Source organism: Anopheles ziemanni (assembly GCF_943734765.1).
Source record: "Anopheles ziemanni chromosome X unlocalized genomic scaffold, idAnoZiCoDA_A2_x.2 X_unloc_10, whole genome shotgun sequence".
Classification (NCBI taxonomy): Eukaryota; Metazoa; Arthropoda; class Insecta; order Diptera; family Culicidae; genus Anopheles; species Anopheles ziemanni.
In genome coordinates, this window is record NW_026689708.1 from 267,501 (window position 1) to 277,500 (window position 10,000).

General features: G+C 45.4%; 1 protein-coding gene and 2 non-coding genes across 3 annotated transcripts in view; all 3 read left to right on the top strand.

The window, feature by feature from the left end:
• The window catches only part of LOC131291501 (helicase POLQ-like), a 151,720-nt gene that overhangs the window by 54,770 nt on the left and 86,950 nt on the right, over nt 1-10,000 (top strand). The window lies entirely within an intron of this gene.
• Nucleotides 8,992-9,146, top strand: LOC131291506 (5.8S ribosomal RNA). Its single transcript, XR_009189306.1, has one exon. It is a non-coding gene; the product is annotated as a 5.8S ribosomal RNA (ribosomal RNA).
• LOC131291523 (large subunit ribosomal RNA) overlaps nt 9,634-10,000 on the top strand; it is a 4,085-nt gene continuing 3,718 nt past the window's right edge. The window contains exon 1 of the ribosomal RNA XR_009189322.1: nt 9,634-10,000. This exon is cut by the window's right edge and continues 3,718 nt beyond it. This is a non-coding gene — a ribosomal RNA (large subunit ribosomal RNA).

Below are 10,000 nucleotides of genomic sequence, written 5' to 3' on the forward strand. Positions count from 1 at the left end.
TGGCCGGCTGACCTGGTGTGATGGTTGGTTGGTGAACACTTGGCGGTACTTGCACTTGGCTGTGCTTGGACTTGAAGGTGGGATCCGGCTGGCCTAGGCCATTGGTGGTTGGTTGGTGGGTTAGCCCTTAGCTGGGCTGGCTGGCTGGCTGGCCATCGGTGGTGTGGTGTGGTGTGGTGTGTGGAGTCGAGCATCGCGCGCCGTTGCCTTCTTCGGAGTGTTGTAGGTACGCAAGTGCTTGCAATGCAAAGAGGTTGGTGATGGAGTGACATTGCCTTCACCATGGAGTTGCGGGTACTTAGGTACTTGCAAGGAGATGGTGGTATGGTGGTGTTGCGTGTGTGGTGTTCGATTAGAAAGATATAATTTCTAAGTCCGGATTAGTGCTGTCAGTGGGGCCGCCGCTAACAGGTCCTGCACGGCCACCGTGGGGCTTGACTTGGCGCTATTCCGGACTTGGGGCGATCACGATGTCCCCGTGCGGGACTTAGAAGATGGAAGAACACAAGTACCCTTATCCCATGACTTGTGAGCGATTGGCATACGTTACCACATGAAGAGAAAAATTGGCTAAGTCCCGGATCCATATTATATGAAGAGAAAAATCGGCTAAGTCCCGGATCCATATTATATGAAGAGAAAAATCGGCTAAGTCCCGGATCCATATTATATGAAGAGAAAAATCGGCTAAGTCCAGGATCCATATATAATAACCTAATAATCGGCTAAGTCCCGGATCCATATTATATGAAGAGAAAAATCGGCTAAGTCCAGGATCCATATATAATAACCTAATAATCGGCTAAGTCCAGGATCCATATATAATAACCTAATAACAGGCTAAGTCCAGGATCCATATTATATGAAGAGAAAAATCGGCTAAGTCCGAGATTGGGTCTGTCAGACATACACTTTCAAGATACCACACAAGCAAGCAAGATGGCCTAGTGATGGAACCATATAATATGAAGAGAAAAATCGGCTAAGTCCGAGATTGGGTCTGTCGGAAATACACTATCAAGTTACCACACAAGCAAGCAAGATGGCCTAATGATGGATCCATATGATATGAAGAGAAAAATCGGCTAAGTCCAGGATCCATATAATATGAAGAGAAAAATCGGCTAAGTCCCAGATTAGGTCTGTCAGAAATACACTTCCAAGTTACCACACAAGCAAGCAAGATGGCCTAGTGATGGATCCATATGATATGAAGAGAAAAATCGGCTAAGTCCAGGATCCATATAATATGAAGAGAAAAATCGGCTAAGTCCCAGATTGGGTCTGTCAGAAATACACTTCCAAGTTACCACACAAGCAAGCAAGATGGCCTAGTGATGGATCCATATGATATGAAGAGAAAAATCGGCTAAGTCCCAGATTGGGTCTGTCAGAAATACACTTCCAAGTTACCACACAAGCAAGCAAGATGGCCTAGTGATGGATCCATATGATATGAAGAGAAAAATCGGCTAAGTCCAGGATCCATATAATATGAAGAGAAAAATCGGCTAAGTCCCAGATTGGGTCTGTCAGAAATACACTTCCAAGTTACCACACAAGCAAGCAAGATGGCCTAGTGATGGATCCATATGATATGAAGAGAAAAATCGGCTAAGTCCCAGATTGGGTCTGTCAGACATACACTATCAAGTTACCACACAAGCAAGCAAGATGGCCTAGTGATGGATCCATATGATATGAAGAGAAAAATCGGCTAAGTCCCAGATTGGGTCTGTCAGAAATACACTTCCAAGTTACCACATGAGCAAGCAAGATGGCCTAGTGATGGATCCATATAATATGCAGAGAAAAATCGGCTAAGTCCCAGATTGGGTCTGTCAGAAATACACTTCCAAGTTACCACATGAGCAAGCAAGTTACCACATGAAGAGAAAGCCGGCAAAGTCTGGGAATGTTACCACATGAACTGGAAAATGGGCAAAAACCTACCTTCACAGGGAACGTGAATAAGTAAGGCTGTAGACATCGGATCGACAAGCCAAAGACTGATATGGAAAGGAAATGAGTAGTACTAGCTTTCCTGAGAGTTGCAGAGCTTAGACTGCATATGAACGAAAGTTATTAAGCGTCAAAGTCAGAGAAGTTACCCAAAGGAACACAAGTTCCAACTTAGAGCATGTATACCGCCTAGACGGTAAGAGGTACGGCCAGGCTGAGGAATAAGGAAATGTTGGCCAACATGTTCCCTAACTATCCCCCGAAGACCGCAAAGCAATCCAACATCAACCAAGAAAGTTATAGCCCGATCAAGGAAACACCTACTTTGCACCGATATTGCACCAAATACATGTACCAAGCACCTTCGGTTGCATACCTGCAGGGGTTTACCATAGTAGGCCATGGAAGACCGATATACCGAACATAATCACTTTCTATCTCCTCGGGTGTTTGAGATAGCGCTTTGCGGTACAAGAACGAAAGTTAGACTTTATCTTGGTGCATCTTTTTGCCCAAGATCACAAGACCCTATCTACCAAGGCAAGAAAGTTGTGTGGGGACAAAATGTCCAAAAGTGCCCAAAGTGGCACACTTGAACCATATATTCGAGAAAAACACAAGTGTGGGCCCGAGCTAGCAAGTTGAAATGTTCTGACCGTCAGTAGCCCTAGTTGAGGTGCACTTATCATTATATGAGGCCAACGTGCCAGCTAGTCTCTAAAGGGGCGATATGGGTGTTCCAAGGTTTGTACCCAATTGAGGAAAAAACAGGGTAAGGTACGGTGTACCGCGAATAACTCGGGCTATAGATGTCCGATCGATGAGTTTGGCATATGTATGGAAAGGTCTCGACGAGACCTAACTACCCTGAAAGTATGAAGGCAAAGACTTGAATGACCGGGAAGTTATTAAGTGCACAAGTGGTAAAGTTGCACCAAAGTCCATGTTACCCGAAGTGGTACATGAACACCCAATATTCGACCAAAACACAAGTTTAGAGACGAGCTAGCGAGCTACATTGTTCAGACCGTCAGTAGCCCGCATCAAGACACGCATTTCATTATATTGAGCCTAGCCGCTAGCTCGACTCGAAGTCGGTCATATGGTTGGTTGATGGTTTGGACCGACCACGTGGTGTACCAAGGTGATGTACCTTTCATGAATTAAAACTCTGGCTGTATGGCACTGAGCGACAAGCTAAGGTGTGATTTGGAATAGTCTTGAGTGGGACTATTTAGGAAAAATGCGAACAAAAAATCACAAAGTCCTTGGGCGAAGCTATTAGCGAAACATAGAGCAAATTGGTACAAAAAACTATGGAAATGGGACTTGAGTCAAAAATAACCGCAAGTTGGAGAAGAGATAGCAAGCTTGCGTAGAACAATTATATTTGGTGCATGGTATCACCAACAAAAAAGTATATGGGGCCAAGGTGCTGGCTGGCCTCCAAAGTGGAGATATGGGCGATCCAAAGTTTGTACCCAAGTACGAACAAGTATGGAAAAAACAGGGTAAGGTACCAAGTACCATTAATAACTTCGGCTGTAGATGGCCGAGCGAGGCAAACGGCTCACCGTTGGAAAGGTCTTGGGGAGACCTATCTACCCTGAAAGTTTCATGAGGCTGAGTTGAAAGACCACGGAGATATTAGGTGATGATGGTCCAATTCGGGGACCAAGTCGCAGGAAATGGCGCTTGACCAAAATCACCCTTGGAAGGTGAATACCGGCTTACCGGTAAGAGATAGCGACTTGGCGTAGAATATTCATAAGTTGGGCGTGTAGAGACGCAACTTTTATTATATGGGGCCAACCCGGTCAGGGTGCTCCAAGTCGGTCGTTTGGTTGGTTTATGGTTTGGGCCGACCACGTGGTTTGCCAAGTTGAGGTACCTTTCATGAATTATAACTTGGTCAGTTTGCCACCGAGCGACAAGCTGCGGTGTGTTTTGGAATGGTCTTGAGTGGGACTATCAAGGAAAAATACCAATCGAAAATCAGCTTGTCCATGGCCGAAGCTATTAGTGAAACATATAGCAAAATGGGTCCAAAAACGAATGAAATGGGAATTGGACCAAGAATAACGGCAAGTTGGAGAAGAGATAGCAAGTTGGCGTAGAACAACTATATTTGGTGCATGGCATGACCAACAAAAAAGTATATGGGGCCAAGGTGCTAGCTGGCCTCCAAAGTGGAGATATGGGCGATCCAAAGTTTGTACCCAAGTACGAACAAGTATGGAAAAAACAGGGTAAGGTACCAAGTACCATTAATAACTTCGGCTGTATATGGCCGAGCGAGGCAAACGGCTCACCGTTGGAAAGGTCTCGGGGAGACCTATCTACCCTGAAAGTTTCATGAGGCTGAGTTGAAAGACCACGGAGATATTAGGTGATGATGGTCGTATTCGGGGACCAAGTCGCAGGAAATGGCACTTGACCAAAATCCCCCTTGGAAGGTGAATACCGGCTTACCGGTAAGAGATAGCGACTTGGCGTAGAATATTCATAAGTTGGGCGTGTAGAGACGCAACTTTCATTATATGGGGCCAACCCGGTCAGGGTGCTCCAAGTCGGTCGTTTGGTCGGTTTACGGTTTGGGCCGACCATGTGCTGTACCAGGTTGAGGTACTTTTCATGAATTATAACTCGGTCAGTTTGCCTCCGAGCGACAATCTACGGTGTGATTTGGAATGATCTTAAGTGGGACTATCAAGGAAAAATACGCAAAGAAATTCAGCATGTTGGTGGGCGAAGCTATTAGCGAAACATGGAGCAACAAGGGTCCAAAAACGAATGAAATGGGACTTGGACCAAGAATAACGGCAAGTTGGAGACGAGTTAGCAAGTTGGCGTAGAACAATTATATTTGGTGCATGGTATGACCAACAAAAAAGTATATGCGGCCAAGGTGCTGGCTGGCCTCCAAAGTGAAGATATGGGCGATCCAAAGTTTGTACCCAAGTACGAGCAAGTATGGAAAAAACAGGGTAAGGTACCAAGTACCATTAATAACTTCGGCTGTAGATGGCCGAGCAAGACAAACGGCATACCGTTGGAAAGGTCTTGGGGAGACCTATCTACCCTGAAAGTTTCATGAGGCTGAGTGGAAAGACCACAGAGATTTTAGGTGATGATGGTCCAATTCGGGGACCAAGTCGCAGGAAATGGCACTTGACCAAAATCACCCTTGAAAGATGAATACCGGCTGACCGGTAAGAGATAGCGACTTGTCGTAGAATATTTATATGTTGGACGTTGGAAGACGCAACTTTCATTATATGGGAGCAACCCGGTCTGGGTGCTCCAAGTCGGTCGTTTGGTCGGTTTATGATTTGGGCCGACCATGTGCTGTACCAGGTAGAGGTACCTTTCATGAATTATAACTCGGTCAGTTTGCCACCGAGCGACAAGTTGCGGTATGATTTGGAATGATCTTAAGTGGGACTATTAAGGAAAAATACAAATAAAAAATCAGCTTGTCAATGGCCGAAGCTATTAGTGAAACATATAGCAAAATGGGTCCGAAAACGAATGAAATGGGACTTGGACCAAGAATAACGGCAAGTTGGAGACGAGGTAGCAAGTTGGCGTAGAACAATTATATTTGGTGCATGGTATGACCAACAAAAAAGTATATGAGGCCAAGGTGCTGGCTGGCCTCCAAAGTGGAGATATGGGCGATCCAAAGTTTGTACCCAAGTACGAACAAGTATGGAAAAAACAGGGTAAGGTACCAAGTACCATTAATAACTTCGGCTGTAGATGGCCGAGCAAGACAAACGGCATACCGTTGGAAAGTTCTTGGGGAGACCTATCTACCTTGAAAGTTTCATGAGGCTGAAATGAAAGACCACGGAGATATTAGGTGATGATGGTCCAATTCGGGGACCAAGGCGCAGGAAATGGCACTTGAATAAAATCACCCTTGAAAGGTGATTACCGGCTGACCGGTAAGAGATAGCGACTTGTCGTAGAATATTTATATGTTGGACGTTGGTAGACGCAACTTTCATTATATGGGAGCAACCCGATCAGGGTGCTCCAAGTCGGTCGTTTGGTCGGTTTATGTTTTGGGCCGACCATGTGCTGTACCAGGTAGAGGTACCTTTCATGAATTATAACTCGGTCAGTTTGCCACCGAGCGACGAGTTGCGGGGTGTTTTGGAATGGTCCTGAGTGGAACTATCAAGGAAAAATAAAAATAGAAAATCAGCTTGTCCATGGCCGAAGCTATTAGTGAATCATATAGCAAAATGGGTCCAAAAACGAACGAAATGGGACTTGGACCAAGAATAACGGCAAGTTGGAGAAGAGATAGCAAGTTGGCGTAGAACAATTATAAACTGTGCATGGTATGACCAACAAAAAAGTATATGTGGCCCAGGCGGTAGCTGGCCTCCAAAGTGGAGATATGGGTGATTCATGGCTTGCACCCAAGTATGGCAAAAACTGGTAGAGGTACCTTTCATGAATTATAACTCAGGCTGTATGGCACTTAGCGGGACGCTTGACTCTGGTATGGAATAGTCCTGAGTGGGACTATCAAGGAAAAATACGAACAAAAAATAACCATGTCCACGGACGAAGGTATTAGCGAAACTTAGAGCGAAATTGCGACCAAAACGCTGGAAATGGCCCTTGAACCAAGTATACCGTCAAGGCGGTACGAGATAGCGAGTTGACGTAGAACATTTATAAGTTTGCCTTTACGAGACAAAAGTTTAGTTATATGGGGTCAACCCGCCCAGGGTTGTCCAAGTCGGTCATATGGCTGATCGAAATTTTCGACCAAGTACTGAGAAAACAGGGTAAGGTACCAAGTACCTCGAATAACTTCGGCTGTAGATGTCCGAGCGAAGCAAACGGCATAGCGTTGGAAAAGTCTTGAAGTGTTCTAAACACCCTGAAAGTATGAGAACGCTGTCTAGAAAACTCGTGGAGATATTAGCGAAACATAGGGCCCAAAAGATACCAAGTCGCAGGAAATGGGCCCTCCAAGAACACCCTAAAATCCCAATTACGGCTAAGTTGCAGGCCAGCTAGCGAAGTGAAATGTTCTAGACATAACTAGAACACGTTGATGCGCAACTTTTTGAATCAGAACTTTTTTCGATATCTGGCCCCCAAAGGGGGGATATGGGCGATCAAACGATTTTTCCAAGTTTCGGTACTTTTTACGGTATCGCTCATAGCTCCGGCTGTACGCAAGCAAATGGCAACCTAAGATATGATTTGGAAAGGTAAAGAGTAGTACTAACTTACGTTAGAACACAGCGAAGCGCTATCGGTTCATGGCAAGGCCGATATAAGCAGTCAAAAATGAAAAATGTTGACAAAATGAACAAAAATTACCTTGGTACGCGAATAGTGGCCAGGGATGAAGAGGTACGAAGGTGGTGGGGAATAATTATAATAAGGAATTGGTACGATCTATAAGTTTGCCGAAGACCGCAAAGCGCTCAGACCCATAGAAAGTGGCCATTTGGGCCGAACAGTGCGTGCAAAGAGGTGAAAAAGCAAAAATTGCACTTTGTGGGGCGATTTGCGGGGGGAAGGAGGGGTCGGAGGGGTAAATGTCTCATGGCCAAAAAGTCTTATCTCATCAAGATCTAAAACATTGCCGAAGACCGCAAAGCGCTAGCTCGCAATCGAAAAATCGCGATTTTGAAAATTTTCTAAGTGTTGGGCCCCCTAAGGAAAAGTAACAAAAATCACCTTTGGCCCCAATTTTGAGCATGAAGGAGTCGTTTCCGAGGCATGGTGTCTTCGGCAAAAAGTTTCATCTACTCGAGTACTTACGACTAGACAAATAAAAAATTGAGAAACACAAACGGTATGGCTATGCCGAAGCTCGATACACCCGAAAAAATCCCAAAAAAGTCGAAAATGTCGAAAAATGAGAAAACCCTATATTCGTACTCTACTCGAGCCCTAAATATTGAAAAGTGAAACCCGCGATCGATTTGGAACAAAAAATTGACCTAGGCAAAGTTGTATGACGGTCCGCACCTTTGAAAAATCTGGTAAGTGTATTTTAGACAGACTCGAAAAAAGTCGCCCCGAGTCCCCTTACGTTGAAAATCCGAAAAAGTCGAAATTGTTGAAAATGTTAAAAAGCCTCTTTTGGTGGTCCATGGCACCACTAGATATTGAAAAGTGAGGTCCGCGGCCAATCCGGAAGAAAAAGTTAGCTAGGCAAACTTGTTTGTCGGTCGATACAAAAAACGGCTCGGTGAGTGTATTTTCGACAGGCTTCAAAAAACAATCCTTTCTCCATACAATTTCAATCGATTTTAAAAATTTCGAGATAGCGCTTTGAAGTCTTCGGCAATAATGTAGAAATCGGGTTTTTAAACACATTTTACTTTTGGGTTTTTTTCCATCCGTCGCTTGGTTCGCCCGCAATCGCGAGAAAACGAAAAAACACGTTTACAAAATTCGTCCGGAATTTTGTGATCGCCGTCCATACATTTTCGATCGATTTTTAAAATTTCGAGATAGCGCTTTGGTGTCTTCGGCAATAATGTAGAAATCGGGTTTTTAAACACATTTTACTTTTGGGTTTTTTTCGATCCGTCGCTTGCTGTCCTGGGTAAAATGGATTCATCCAGCTTGCCCTATGTGGAATGAGGACACTTTATGCTTCGTCTCTAAGCGGCGGCTTGCTCCTCCCTACGGGGAACGGGTATACGCGCACAGCGGCGGCTTACGTTATGGCAGTCATGGATGCCTTACGTTTCCATGAAAAGTGTGTTCCTCCCCTGGTCCACGCTGCTGCGGCAGTCCTGGGTAAGATAGTTAGTTCTAGCTTGCCCTATGTGGAAGAGGACACGTAGACTTACTGTGGTGTGAAGTATAAGGTTCAGTTCTCCCCTGGTCCACGCCGCTTCGGCCGTCCTGGGTAAAATGGATTCATCCAGCTTGCCCTATGTGGAATGAGGACACTTTATGCTTCGTCTCTAAGCGGCGGCTTGCTCCTCCCTACGGGGAACGGGTATACGCGCACAGCGGCGGCTTACGCAAGTTAGTCACCCTCGGCAGTGGATCACTCGGCTCATGGATCGATGAAGACCGCAGCTAACTGCGCGTCATAATGTGAACTGCAGGACACATGAACATTGATAAGTTGAACGCATATTGCACGTCGTGGGAACCTACCATGATGTACAGATGACTGAGCGCTTATATTTGAGAAATGTATCGCATACATTTAACTACGCCGTGACACCCGTCACGAGACGTGCACCATGATGTTAACTAGGGTCGCGACGACCCGCTAGCATTAAAGAACCCGTGGTTTACAATATACTGGCATTGGAATTCGAAGTATTTAGAGCGTCCGTGTTCCCGCGTGAGGCGGAAGTACGAGGAGAAGGCGTGCTTGTGGTGTCTGTGGTGGTGTTTACTGATGTCTAGCTTCAGCTTATTTATTTATTTAAATAGAAGCGAAGATGTCAAAGTAGCGTCGAAGCAGCAGCGGTAGCACAAATGATTCAAGTATGGAAGTTGACCAAAGGAACACAAACAAACTAGCGTATGGGCAATGGAAGGTATCAGTGAGTTAAACCACACGCGGGCTAACAGCCCGTTAACCGAGTCCAACGGTACATATTGGACATTGAAACAAAGTAGTCGCAAGCCAGATGTGACGATAACAACCGCAAGGTACATAAGCCTCAGTTCATGTGTGACAACCCCCTGAATTTAAGCATATTAATAAGGGGAGGAAAAGAAACCAACCGGGATTCCCTGAGTAGCTGCGAGCGAAACGGGAGAAGCTCAGCACGTAGGGGTGGCGGCCTGTCCGTCTATCCGATTCCGTGTACTGGTGCGTCTCACTATCCGTCATCTTAGCGCTTTTCAAGTCCAACTTGAATGTGGCTCAGAACCCATAGAGGGTGATAGGCCCGTAGAACAGCGCCCGTTGGATGATGGACCGAGCGTGCCATGGAGTCGTGTTGCTTGATAGTGCAGCACTAAGTGGGAGGTAAACTCCTTCTAAAGCTAAATACAACCATGAGACCGATAGTAAACAAGT